Here is a 15,143-nt window from a genome sequence, read left to right as displayed (position 1 = left end):
AGCAAGAGCTTTGAAGATGGTACAGCCCAATTTAAAGACACAGCGTTTGGCTACCGGGAGCCAGTGCAGGCTCTTCATCAGGGGACTAACGCGTTGGTGCTTGTATTGGCGAAAGATGAGCCTAGCTGCCTGATTCTGAACAAGTTGCAGGCGGTGGAGTTGGTATGCTGTGATGCCAACATAGAGTGCCCCCGGGACTGGCCCAGTGCGAGACTCCCTATCTACGGTGTCCTCATCAGCTACTGGTGTCTCCGCCCTATCAAACTCTTCCTCCTCTTCATCGGAATAACCACCCTCTGGGGTTATGGACTGGGAGCCCTCCCTCTGGTCTCTACCAAATCCACCCTTCAAATACTCGGGAGGTAATCAGACAGGTCCCCACCGATCTCTAAGGGCTCCCCCCTCTTGAGGGCCTCATAGAGAAACAACTTCCTTCTAATGTTGCCTACTGGGGGTATCCCTCTCTCCTTGCAGAAATCTATCACTTCCTGCTTGGTGTACTCCATGCGTTAGTCCTCATCATAAACCAACCCTATTGTGGCGAGGTACACCCGGGACCCACCACCCACAGTACAACAAGGGGACACAATTCAAAAACACCTTTAGGGGGAAATACAATAATGATAAAGAAACCACAATAATCAGCCAAACAATAATCCCCAAAAACTGTGATTATTTCTCAGTGCTCAATTTGCAATGTAACCTGTGGCTGCTGTGGTACTGCGCAAACACAAGTCCTATCCCACCGCTCGCCAACAATGTTAGAAATGGGGTTGCCACTTCTACCGGGGGTAGCAAGGAACCGAGCGGGCAGGCCAAACTTCAGAGGACATGTGAAGCATCCACGCAGTACCCACATACGACACACCAGGCACACTACAAAAGAGACCCGACACCAGTTCGAGTTGGAAAAAGAATAAGTTCTGTATTATCTCCAACCTGTGAAGATAAAGCACCATAGCAGTGGTAATCACAACAGGGCGCCAACTGGCACCAGAGCAAAGTATATCAGGGGGATTATTTACAAGGGAAAAATGGGAAAAATGGTTAAGTCCGTGAGTCCATGGCTGAAATAAAAAGAATGTGATCAAATTGACATGAAACCTGGGGTCAATATTGCAGGGCCAACTCAGGCTCTAATCCTTGGCCTCCACTTGGTAGGTGGCTGTAAGTGTAAAACACAACATTAAGCATAAACACCCAGCAGGGCCTGCATCCGCATCTCCTGTGGAAAGAAACAGGCGGCACCTGGCCTTAACATCTGGCATAGGCATAAACATTTCATTAAATAGGCGTACCCATCTCATAGAGCAAGAATGAACTTTCCACTATCAGCAGTATCCAGATGAGGGAAGAACACTAGGCATCGGCCTGTGGGCAGATCCGGATAAGATAAACATTAGGCAGGCAAGCACACCATGCCTGAACTCAGTAGGCCGGTACCCCTGTGCACATATAAGTGGCATCAACAGCTTTAGCCACGGATAGAACACCTGAAACAAACCAGACCTTAATCACATTGAACCTGGGGGGGGCATATACCCTAGTCAGGGAAAACAGTATGCATGACATCAGCATACGATTAAACATTAGGCATGATGGCAGCTCCTGCATGGCATCTGCATCCCCTGCAACAAAAGAATCATTGAGCGTACAGCAGGCCTAAATCCTGAGGCAGGGAACACTTTAGGCGCAAAAGAACTCCCATCCAACATGGACCTGTGGGCATCAACGTTAGCCTAAACGCATTTAACATGGGCATGAAACTTTAGGCCTAAGAACCTAAGCATAGGGCAAACCCTCCTTGGGGCATAGACATGCAGATTGGATATCAGGCCTACGCAGGCATCATGGGGCAGGAAACATCTGAAAATGACTTTCATAACCTGACTGGTACCCTAGGCACAAAAGGTAACAGGGAACCAATAGGCATCAACGCCAGTTCGCTATTCAGGCGGCTGCCCAGTCCGGGGCCTAACTACCACCTATACATGCATAAATGGGGCCACCTAAAACATGGTGTCCTAACAGGAGGTCTCCAAGATTGCCAGTCATAGGGGGGCGGGCACCAACCCTGTGCCCCTGCTCCAGCCCCAACCACCAGACACTGAGGGCCTAATGTAGGTCCTGGTCCGATTCGGGGGACTTCCAGTCACTCTGGACCCAGTTACAGGCTCTCCCCAGGCTAATCTGGGCCAACGGACCCCACTCCAGTCTCCAGGGGGCGGGCATCGACCAAATGCCCTGACACGCCCCCAACCCACTATGCGGCCGAGTCCCCACTCACCGGCAGTCCTGCGGGGGAAGGAGGGGGCTCCGGCTCCTCTGGGGTCTCCTTGGCGGTAGGGGCAGGCACCGACAATGTGCCTCGAGGCCCCGGCCGCACAGCGCTTGACTCGCGGGGCTCTCCCCACACCCGGGGGCCCCGCCAGCGTTCCAGCAGCCTTCCTCCCGACGGCAGGGCACCCTCTGCACACGGAGCCCTCCAGGTGGCACGCTGCTCCTCTCGCGGGGGCACAGACCGGTGGGGTTGTCTCCCGCTCTGGTCGCTCTCCACGGGGCTCCCTCTAGACCACGGGGGCCCCGCAACGACGCCTCTCACCCCCGGCTTCACCCGGGTTCCCCCTCCCTCACAGGGACCGGGGGCTTAGGGTTGGCTTCTCTTCCTCTGGCTGCCCGGCCGGCAGCCAATCCGTGCGCGGCCTTCACGGGGCGCGGCCACGCAGGCCAATCTATGCGCAGCGGGCTGATGGCGCAGCTGGTGACGTCACCGGCGCCCCAGCCACGTGATACGGGCCCTGTCGGCTTCAGGGCCTAACGCGGCCCTCTCCTCACTCCGGCGGCCCTCTCCTGGTGACGGGGGCCGCCGCAACGACACCCACAGCAGCGGAGGCCTCTCCAAGGTAGCGCCGGGCCACGGCGATGATTGCAGCAGCTTACAACCGGCGCGAGGCAGCGCCAACACTCCCCGGGCTGCGGCGGTGATGACGGCAGCGATGACGGCAGCGATGAGGAGTAGGCTCCCGCGGCGCTATTCACTCCATAGTTCCTTTTGGGGCCACACAATCCTCCCAACACGGCGCGCTGGGAAGTGAAAGCACTTAGAGTACACCGAGGCGCTTTGGGGGCAGGAATATAGCACTTCCCTAGCGCTTCAAAGTTATAGCACTTAACAGGCAGCTCCTCACAGCACAGCGCTTCCAAAGGGTCACAGCTTCACGAGGATAGCGCTTGATAGGTATGGCGCTTGGCAGGCACACATCGCAAGAGGGGCGGACAGTTCCACAGCCCAGGGGCACACTCCTCACCTCCTGGGGGGGTTCCAGTCCACAGCGCTCCTTCCCTTGTTGTGCGCTTCTTCACACAGCGCTTGCGTGGTGCGAGGTTCAGACAGCTCCAGGGACCTAGGGGGGGGGGCCTCCTTCCTCAGGGGCCCTGGGGACAGAGCAGTAGGCACTACTGGGCCAGGTCAGCAGGTAGTGGGAGCATCATCAAAGCAGGGTGGTAAGCTTTCACCATCCCCACTGCAGCGTGGCCCTCCTCCCACATAGCAGCCTGAACTCCTGAAGTGGGGCTCACAAGCCCTGGGGACAGTAGGGGGGTCCTAGATGGGTGCAGGGCCCAGCACACAGGCCCACGTGGCGGTATCCTCTTGCAGCAGGTCCCCTTGCCTTTCTGTCCCAGCTCTGTCTCACTGCATGGTGGCACATCCCCCTTACTTATACCCTCCTCCCAGACAGTGCCAGAACCTTTATAGAATCTTGGGGCACACTGGTCTAAACTGGCTCAGGGGGAGGAGTAGAGCATCCTGGGTGCCAGGCTTTCCCTCCAAATGCTGGGGTGGCTGGGTACCTAACGACTAGACTGCTAACCCCCTGCAGCCAGGTGGCACAATACATAGCCTTGGCATCCATTTTGAAAAAACAGCATTTCATCAGGGTACCTATTTACAAATGGGGAAATTGACAAGTGCTCACATCATTGCATGACATTACACATTAACATTGCGTCTCACACCACAAATGGCCTATGCAGGTTTATTACCATGGGGGAGACATCTCAAACTAGGGGGGCAAAAAGGGCAAGTCCAACACCCTGCCCCCTAGCAATCCGGAGAAGGCTATCCCTCTTTCTGGGAACTTGTGCGCACCGCGAGGCTCAGGGGACTCTAGGTGCGAACGTGCCCGCCCTCCTGGAGCCCTGGCTGGGATCCGGGAGGCAAATGAGCCCTCAACGGAACTTCCAGGCTGGCCTGGCCATCTGGTTTCCCCACTGGAAAGCGTCATGTACGACCAGATGGCTGAGGGGAGAGGTGCGACCAGATGGCCGGGACCGAAATAACGGCGATCTGCCTGCCCCAAGCCTTCACGGGAGGGCTCCCGCTTGCCCTTGCAGGGCTCGGGGGCTGCAGGGCTCAGGTGCTGCAGGGCTCTGGGGCTGCAGGGCTCGGGACTGCAGGGCTTGGGAGCTGCAAGGCTCTGGGCAGCAGGACTCCGGGCTGCAGGGCTCGGAGACCCCACGTTGGGCCTCAGTTATGGGAAGGCCCGCAGGCGCTCCTGGGGCCCAGACGCCCGGGGGAGGACTGCCCGGGACCCATGGAGCCTTGCAGGTCTCCGGGGCTCTGCACCAGAGACCCTTGTTCTGGGCAGATGGACACTTGGCAGGCCACAGGACGGGGGCTCCCAAACCCCAGGCCCTGATCGAAACCCAGGCCCCGGGGCCATTCCCTGCTTCTCCGCCCAGCCTCGCCGGGGAGATCGGGGAGCCTGCCCAGGCACGAGGGTCCCCTGTCCCGGTCACACGGACTATCAGGACACGCGCTTGTTTTCCACACATTTTTTTCCAAAATTCTGCGCAGTGGCTCTACGCCAACTACGCCCAGTCCTACTCTAGGTGCCTTTCACAGGGCAGCATACACAGAGCTGAGAATACTTTCCTAAAGCTGTATTTACTTCTTATCCAAGTGCGTGTGGAGCTTATAGTGCATGTGCAATACAGTGAACCTTCTGGATCACTGTGTTGCACATGCAATACGAGAAGATCGGACTGCTTTCGAGAAGATCACCATGCCAAAAATGCAAACTATATATCGTGACATCAACTAAACACATGCCCGCTACCTGGAGACCAAGTCACACTGTATGCAAGCAGGGGAAATCAACTGGGCACATAGCATTGGCATTTCACTATCGCTGTTTGCACACAGTGGAGATACATATGCATCTCGTATTCCCTTGCCCAATATGGCACACTTAATTTCTTTTTTATGGTAATCAGCCTTCAGCAATAAGTCTGTTTGTGTACCCAGTGTGTAGTAAGGTATAGCCTCTGCCAAGCGTGCACATGACCACCAGTTCCTCCCGGCCTTCCTCATGCATCCTTCTTATCCCATCTCAGTAAACACAAGTTGAATCACAGTTGGTGCTTAACGCCCGCAGTTTATTCACAAACATAGAACATAAACATTGTATTTTAATGGTCATACCTACGCTCCATGATTTCAATACTTTGCATCTGTCATCTTAACACCTTCAATGCTACAGCAATTCTCCCCCGGTGCTGGTGTCCCTTGATTCCCATTGTTCATGACGAGCTCAGCTCGTCATGAGCACACAAGCAGTGTACTGCATGACGAGCTGAGCTCGTCATGAGCATGGAAGGGGTTAATCAAACAGTCTGAATAATTGGTCCACAATAACTATTACAGCACTGCCTGCACAGCCCGCTGATTCATGGCCCTTTAGCAGGTGTCCAGCGTTCACAGCTTCTAGACTTCCCTTGCCACTGAGATCTGAGTGGATGGCCGTCAGGCATTGCACGGGCTGCAAGCGCCGTGTCCGCCTGCTGACCCTTTGCTGGCCATTCGCCTGCTCTAAGTGCTCCTGCTGTAAGGGGAAACATCCTTTACAACGCAACTTTTACCACGCAGTGCCTTTACAACGCAACTTTTACAACGCAAACCATTACAACGCATTGCGCTGGGGGGCGCTCTAGGATAGGGAATAAGTTTAATTTACTATCCAACACCTTCCCTAGTGTCCACGGGGACTGGAGTTGGAATAGTAAATTAAACTTTTCACTATCCAGCACCCCCAAAGCGCTATGCGTTGTAAAGGTTTGCGATGTAAAAACCGCGTTGTAAAGGCATGCGATGTAAAAGCATGCGTTGTAATGTCATACATCCGCTGTAAGGCATACCAAGTATTTCTTATAACAACAAGGGACCCCAATTCAGTCAGCACGGGACCTCGGGGAGCAATTTTTTCAAACAACAGTGGTCCCATGTATAATCCAGTTGACAATCAATAAATATAGACGAAATCAATTCTATATTTTAGAATGACATGTCCAGCCGGACAGAGGTCCTTCAAGTTTACTTAATAAACAGAATTTTCCAGGATAAAACAAGGATACCTTCCACAACGCCCCTGTGTGGTACACAAGCCTGTGCCCAACACTTGCGGGGTGATTACAGTTGGAGAAAAATAGGAAAGGTTTCAAGGCAAAGAAACGTTTTTCTGTTTACATATTCAATTTACAGAAAATATCAAATAGCACCATTACATTAATTTAGCAATCAAATATTTGTATACGGTGCTGTGAGCAAGTCGACGGCGTTTCGGTCCCCCTAAAGGGTCATGGGAACCATCATCAGGACAAACAAATAATTGCCTTTTTCACTAAACCTCAAGTTGCCTAGAAGGAAAATAAGGAGAAAAATACAATCTTTAAGAACAGAGTACCAATAATTTGGATTTAAGATAAAGTGACTCTTAGTGCAGAGTGCATATGATCGTTATCCAAGTGAAGATATCACACTGTCTCTATGAGTGAGGAAGGGGTGGCGGCGCGGTGAACTTAGTAGATCTATGTTCTTTGGGCATGTGTCAAAAATGTTAACCCGTGCCTATTGTGAAAGTGCCTTATTGGTCTCGGTGGTAGTTATGGGTATGTAACCAAGTCCGCGGAGTACCGTTTTAGGTAAGCGTGGCGACCTAGTAATTCCTTGTAATGGTTGTGCCTTGTAAAGTGGTTTTAACCCTATCCCAATCATGGCTGCGGGATTTGCACTACTTACCGAGGCAATGTGACTGTCATATGGACAAGTCGATGCTCAGAGTAGTCCGGACCTGTAACCCTGTATGGGAGGATAATCTACATTTTAGAGGACGAAGTTATCCAAGAGACACTCCTCGGTTCGTGCCATGCAGAAAAAACGTACCCGAGTGAAACGTGGGTTGCCGAGTTACACAATCGTAACCGGACGCCAGGGTAAGCCTGTATAAACAAAGGATTGTCTAAGAACCTAGATCGCAAGGTTACAGTCAGGGCATGTAGCCACTCAGGGTTGGATAACTCACCGATATAGACGGTCATGCGGATGTTCCCTGGCGTGATCGTGTTCACAGACCAGGAAGTGAAGAAGGGGCGAGTGTGTTGTGATTGGACAGTGCACGTGAAGTTGTGGGCATAGAAATAAACGAGGGGAGCATGTTGTGGAAGCCATCTTAGGTGATGTCTATAGTGATTTAACATGCAAGGTGACATTTCAAAAATAGCAGTTTCAGAATTTTTCTCTTTTGAACAATGAATTACTTGGCGCTTTGTGCAGAGTCTTTAAAACATTTTAAGAAATCAGATTAAAGCAGTCCACTCCTCTTGCAGGTTCAAGCCAGAGTTCAGGCTGTCTGTCTTCAAAATCCACCTCAATTCTTCTCTGTTAAGCATACGAGTTAGGTCGCCTCCTCTTGGACTCCTCTTGGTGGTATGACGATTTGCGATGAGGGAACAGCTCAGATATTTGCTGAGAATCCTTACTTAGATCTCAGATGATAAGTCTTTCCCATGACAAATTATTCTGCCATGAGATAATGCTCCTAGACAGAGATGGCTGCACACGTGATGCACATTTTTTATTTGGATGCTGCAACTTGCTGAGCAAGAGTTTAATAATATACACACATGACGGAAAGATTTGAAAACATGCTAAAATTTCATTAAAGCCAACACTTATACGGCCTGACATGGAGGACACTTAAAATCAATACTACCAGGTGTCCAAGCCACTTTCTGATACCGGGGCCCTTTAACAAAGAGGCAACAGATCGGTTTGAAGCAGGCAATCTGCAGTCACTCAAATTGCATCCGACTGCAAAAATCACAAGTTAAAAGAAGCCAATCTTGACATCACACGTATGTTGCACTATATGTGTGTATGTTTATGAATGTGCGCAATGTAGTAAAGCAAAATCAACAAGAAGTGAACTGTCATGCAGATCACAGATTCTAAAATATTAATTTAGTCAAGCTTCTTCATTAATGCAGTTAGGGCAACCAGAGAAAATGGTCAAAAAAACAAAACTGTATTTAAGAGCTATCTACTTCTTTACAAACTACAGATTTCATTTATGGCACACAGTGTTCGACACACATACTTACATTCCATCCTGTCGTGTGATTGTATAACCGTAGTCTGGATAGTGCAAAAATGAGACATTCACGCCAATGAGTGGCGTCCCGTCGGCATTAAGTACTTGGCCCCTTATAACTGATGCCAGACTGTAAAAGAAGTGGGAGGAGAGGACAGAGACTACATATTAGACTAGGCATGTGCTGTAAAATCGATTATGTATGTGATTTACAGAAAAGATTACAACAAAACAGGCAATCATTATCCAGCAAACTAGACTCGGTAGACTCCCACACCAGCGCCCGTTTGTAATAGAGGATCATCTGCATTTTAGGTGCTCTCTGGCATAACTTCAATCTTTTTTTTTTTTTTTCTATTGAGAGTTCAAATATAACAATACAGTACCAGAAAAAAAGACATATTTCAAATCCAATTAATACAATACGGAAGCAGAGAATATTAAGAACAACCATACAATTTGATTAAATCAAAAAGAGACTAGCTCTAGTTACTTTAGGGGAGGGGGAAGACTCTGGTATGTTTTGTCACGGAGTGTGAACACCCAGCAGGTGTGTTCAAAAAGCCCTCACCCACCAACCTAGTTGGTGGCATGCTTCATCATCGGGCCCACCCAGTGGCACCTAGCGTGCCCCGGGTGTGCTTCAACGCCTGACTACAGCGGAGCTGGTATATTACTGAGTGTGCGGTGAAGATAGTTAAGGAAGTGATGTTAAAACGGCTGAACGGTGGTCCCAGTACCCGAAGGTAAAATTAGACTTTAATACCTGGGCCTCCGTCAGCGGTTAAAAATAAGGCAAGGGGATGTAAGGGGCGAGTTACGACCTCTCACATCCAATGGGTCAACATGTTTCAGCCAGTGCCTTATGACTAGACTGGCTTTCTTCAGGACCTAAAATAAGTGAGTGCAAATTACCTAGTGGGGGTGTAGGGGAGACTATGTGTCTACACGCCCTAAAGTGTATCTACGTGTGAGAGGGGGATTCCCTTCTCAGGACCACCTGTACACATAACATGAAAGGACAAAACAAAACACACAGGGAGAAGGTAGAGTCATTAGGATGTACAGTTTTACGCACATCTGATGCCGTCACTATAGCGAGTGCTGGTGGGCTATAGGCGGCTATGGTGTGATGGTATTGGTGGTACCATCACAGTGGGAATCGCACTGATAACTCGAGAGTGAGGTGATTTAAGAGACGGAGAAAAACAGGGTGCATTAGTGAAATGCGGCGCAAGGAGGGATTCTTACGCAAGTTTTTGCTCAGTCTGACCTCAAGGTTGGGAGGTGGCAAAGGCTTGACCCTGGGGGGACAAACATTTACCATGCTGATTAGGGAGACCTGTTAGGAAAGAAAATAGCGCTTACCAGGAGTCGTGGTGGTGGTTTCTCATACTCACAGTACTTCTGGGTTGAGCCTGCTCTGGACCTGTAGTGCCTCCTTCGCATACCGGTGGGGAATGAGTGTTTTCCCAGGTCTTAAGTAGTCTTGTTAATTGGTCTAATTAAGTGCACCTGTAATGTGGAGGGCAATGGTGAAAAGACTCACAAGCCTGAGTCATGCTGCCCGGAGTAAGTATGGGCGCCTTAGGTGCGCGCGCGCTCTAGCGCCCTGTCGCGCTGGGAGGCATCGTTATGGGCCACTGGGGAGCCACCCAGGCGCTCGCGTCTATAGTTTAGCGCATGCGCAATAGGTCCGAGTGCATGCTCCTCCGGGGAAAGCCTGGAGGGTAGTGTGAGTTGTTCGCGCATGCGCATTGTGACCGGGCTGGTCTGCGCATGTGCGGCGTATGACGGGTGATCGCCCGCGCATGCGCGGTGTGTTGTACATCGGGCACACTTGATTTTGTCCATTGAGTGGACCTGAGGCATGCAAATTATTGCGTTTCGTCCATTGAGTGGGCGTTGGGCATATAAAAAACATTTAAACAAGTGCATTATGAATCAATGGGGGACCCAGTGGCCCATAACGATGCCTCCCAGCGCGACAGGGCGCTAGAGCGCGCGCGCACCTAAGGCGCCCATACTTACTCCGGGCAGCATGACTCAGGCTTGTGAGTCTTTTCACCATTGCCCTCCACATTACAGGTGCACTTAATTAGACCAATTAACAAGACTACTTAAGACCTGGGAAAACACTCATTCCCCACCGGTATGCGAAGGAGGCACTACAGGTCCAGAGCAGGCTCAACCCAGAAGTACTGTGAGTATGAGAAACCACCACCACGACTCCTGGTAAGCGCTATTTTCTTTCCTAACAGGTCTCCCTAATCAGCATGGTAAATGTTTGTCCCCCCAGGGTCAAGCCTTTGCCACCTCCCAACCTTGAGGTCAGACTGAGCAAAAACTTGCGTAAGAATCCCTCCTTGCGCCGCATTTCACTAATGCACCCTGTTTTTCTCCGTCTCTTAAATCACCTCACTCTCGAGTTATCAGTGCGATTCCCACTGTGATGGTACCACCAATACCATCACACCATAGCCGCCTATAGCCCACCAGCACTCGCTATAGTGACGGCATCAGATGTGCGTAAAACTGTACATCCTAATGACTCTACCTTCTCCCTGTGTGTTTTGTTTTGTCCTTTCATGTTATGTGTACAGGTGGTCCTGAGAAGGGAATCCCCCTCTCACACGTAGATACACTTTAGGGCGTGTAGACACATAGTCTCCCCTACACCCCCACTAGGTAATTTGCACTCACTTATTTTAGGTCCTGAAGAAAGCCAGTCTAGTCATAAGGCACTGGCTGAAACATGTTGACCCATTGGATGTGAGAGGTCGTAACTCGCCCCTTACATCCCCTTGCCTTATTTTTAACCGCTGACGGAGGCCCAGGTATTAAAGTCTAATTTTACCTTCGGGTACTGGGACCACCGTTCAGCCGTTTTAACATCACTTCCTTAACTATCTTCACCGCACACTCAGTAATATACCAGCTCCGCTGTAGTCAGGCGTTGAAGCACACCCGGGGCACGCTAGGTGCCACTGGGTGGGCCCGATGATGAAGCATGCCACCAACTAGGTTGGTGGGTGAGGGCTTTTTGAACACACCTGCTGGGTGTTCACACTCCGTGACAAAACATACCAGAGTCTTCCCCCTCCCCTAAAGTAACTAGAGCTAGTCTCTTTTTGATTTAATCATATATTAACCGGGGACATGGACTAGCTTTCTGGTCCTACCTCTCTCTCTTGATTACGCAACCATACAATTTGTCATTATAGCATTTAAATTATAAAGTGCAAAATTGTGTAAGAGCAAGCAGGCAATCATCTTTCACTAATATTCAAAAGATTTTGTTAGAATTAAAACAATACATAGCCTTTAAATTCCCTGTGTGTCTTCTCAGTTAGTTTTTCATAGCTAGGTTTGTAAAGTGCATCGTGCATATACAAAACAATCTTAATAGACTAACATATTCTTTCAGAATGTTTTTTTAAAATCTGGATAAATAGTAACAAGGCAAATTTACGAATCCAAGAATCAAACCCACTCCAAAATGTATCATATTTTTTGAGAGCCCCTGATCTTAAAGCGTATTTTCTTTCCCTATCCTGGATTCGAAGTAATTTTGCCTTCCATGCTTGGAAGGATGGGACAAGATCTGTTTTCCTGGACTGTAATATAAGGGATTTAGCTATTTATGTATTTATTTATTTATTTTATTTAAAACATTTGTAAAGCGCGAACGAAGGCCCGAGGGCATCTCGGCGCTAGAGAACTGCTGTGTTAGGAAGTACGAAGGTCAAAAGGGATCAGAGGTTAAAAAGCCAAGTTTTAAGGTTTTTTCGAAAGGACCAGAGGGAAGTGCTGGTCTTAATTGAATATGGGAGTGTGTTCCACAATTTTGGTGCAGCTACTAGGAACCGCCTGTCACCCCAATTAACAGTTTTGGGTCGGGGGACCACCAGATCAGATGAATTGGAGGAGCGCAGTGTTCTAGAAGGGCAGTAGGGAATCAAATTTTGAGTAAAGAACACTGGTCCGGCATTGTGTAAGGCCTTGTATGTCAAACACAGTGCCTTGAACTTTATCCTCTTTTTCACTGGGAGCCAGTGAAGGCGCTTTAGAGTTGGTGAGACCGAATGGTATTTAGGGATTTGCCCTAGGAGCCTTGCAGCGGCATTCTGGATAGCCTGCATTTTAGCTAGCACTCTCTCCTGGGCACCTAGAAACAGGGCGTTACAATAATCCAGGGTAGAGAGAACCAGGGCGCTTACCAATGTTTTGGCATGATATTCAGGTAAAAACGGCAGAATTTTTTTTATAAGCCGGAGTTTGTAGAAGGCAGAGGAAGAGATCTGGTTGGCATGAGGCATGAAGTTCAAACGATTGTCGAACAGTACACCCAGGTTCCTAACCTTGTCAACCGGGTCTGGAGGCTGGCCCATAGACGACGGCCACCATAAGGAGGACCAGTCTGGAGAGAGATTGCCGAAAATTACAACCTCTGATTTTTCAGAGTTCAATTTCAGGCAATTATGGGCCATCCAGCTGCCTATTGCCTGCATGCCTTGGTTAAGCATGTTGGCTTTTTGTGGCCCATCGTTCTTGACAGCTAGGATCAATTGGGTGTCATCTGCGTAGGACGTTAGGCTCATCCCAAATGCCCTGATGACTTTGGCAAGGTCCGACACATAAATGTTAAAGAGTGTCGGACTGAGGGATGAGCCCTGGGGAACTCCACATGGTAATGACAATGGGGAGGACTCGAAAGGTCCCACAGTGACAACCTGGGTCCTGTTAGCCAGGAAGGAGGCAATGAGATTTTTGGCGTTGCCTCGGAAACCTATACTCTCGACACGGTCGACCAGAGTGGTATGGTCGACCGTGTCGAAGGCCGCAGATAGGTCCAGTAGAATCAGAATGGCAGAGCCTCCTGCATCCCGGATGGATCTAATATCATCTGCCGCCTTAACCAGAGCGGTCTCGGTTCCGTGACATCGGCGGAAACCAAACTGCGATTCGTCGAGCCTTTTGTTCTCCTCGATAAAGAGGGAAAGTTGAGTGTTCATAATTTTTTCCACCATTTTCGCTAAAAGTGGCAGACTGGCAATGGGCCGGTAACTTTTGGGTTCTTCTTTATCAAGGGAAGGTTTCTTCAGAAGTGGTTTTATAAGTGTTTTCTTTAAGGTGTCCGGGTAGATGCCTGTGGAAAACATGGAGTTGCAAATCTCAGTTATAGATGGGAGAACTGTGTCCATAATTGGCCGCATAACCTTCAAAGGACATGGGTCCAAGGCTGACCCCGATTTAATAGAGGATATGATATTAAGTACCTGTGAACAGGTCACCTCTCTAAACTGCTGAAAAGTTGGTCCTTTAAGCTGGGTAAAGGCCTCGTGGGGACTGATGGCAGTATTGGCAAAGTTTCGATAAATATCATCCACTTTGCTGAAAAAAAATCTAGACAAGGTGTCACAGAGGGCTTGGGAGGGGGGGGGGTGTAAGATCAACAGAAGAGCCAGCTAACTGTCTGGTAGTCTCGAATAGACATTTATTTGAATTATGTTCATTTTCTATTTTGTGACAGTAATATCTTTTCTTGGCGTCTATAATGAGATTTTTATATGTTGTTACCGACTCTTTGTAGAGGGATTTGGATTCCTGGGAATAGTCTTTCCGCCAGTGTCTCTCTCTGTTCCGGCACTGTTGTTTTTGTGTGCGTAGTTCGTCCGTGTACCATGGGGCCGAAGGGGTAGCTCTATTGCGTGACCGCTGCTTGACTTGAACCAGATCTCTGGCTGCTGAACTGACCCAGTGGTAGAATTGAGAGGTGGCTGTATTAGGGTCCGTGGATAACAACGGAGTGGTATCTGTGAGCAGATTTTAGAGCTATTAAAGAAGCTATAAAAAGGGACTCATCATGTTGGGTATAAATAGAAGAGCAGCCTAGGACGGGAATTAGTTCGTCAAAAACAATATTAGTTTTAAGGACAATTGAAAGATATTTTTCTATTTCCTTCCATAATACCTGGATTTTTGGACATTCCCAAACAATGTGTTTCCAAGTGCCTTTTCCTTCACATCGGAAGCATTTGTCGGCTACTTGGGGGAAAATATTATGTAAGAAGGACGGTGTTCTATATATTAACCATTTATTAAAGAATTGCATACGTTTAAAATTTGCTCCTCGAAAAATGGTTTTATTAAATTTATTTATTTTATCCCATACCTGTTGATTAATTGTAATATCTTTCCTCTTTTTCCATCTTTCAGTAATCTTGCTGTAAAAGTCCTGGTCTTTACCTTCTCTTAATATTTTAATCCAAATACTCATTTTCTTTTGTATTTTGTTATTAAGGATAGTTGAAATATTTTCTTTCTTAAATAAATTTCCTATATTGAGTTCTCTAAGTTTTGGATTTATTCTAATAAACGACCAGTTCAGCGTTAAGTGCGAGTAGATCAACTGACTATTGATTTCATCCCAGGATTTCCATCTGTTACCCAACAGGAAGTCTTCAATTTTCTCAAAGCCATTCTCCTTCCAAATAGTTAATATATTTTTGTCCATACAGCCAGCATCTCCCAAGCTAAAATTCATTAAATTCGTCTTGTTGCTAAAATTAGGTAAGTCATGAAATTTAAAAAACTGAGTTTTCACCTTAAAGATCCACTGCAGGGATTTATAGCGTACTTTCTTTTGGGTCTTTCGTGATTCTGACTGGGTCATAAATGTTCAATTCTAACAGCATCCTTTTCATAAAAAAA

Source organism: Lissotriton helveticus, chromosome 6 (assembly GCF_964261635.1).
Source record: "Lissotriton helveticus chromosome 6, aLisHel1.1, whole genome shotgun sequence".
Taxonomy (NCBI): domain Eukaryota; kingdom Metazoa; phylum Chordata; class Amphibia; order Caudata; family Salamandridae; genus Lissotriton; species Lissotriton helveticus.
Note: the sequence above shows the minus strand (reverse complement) of the source record.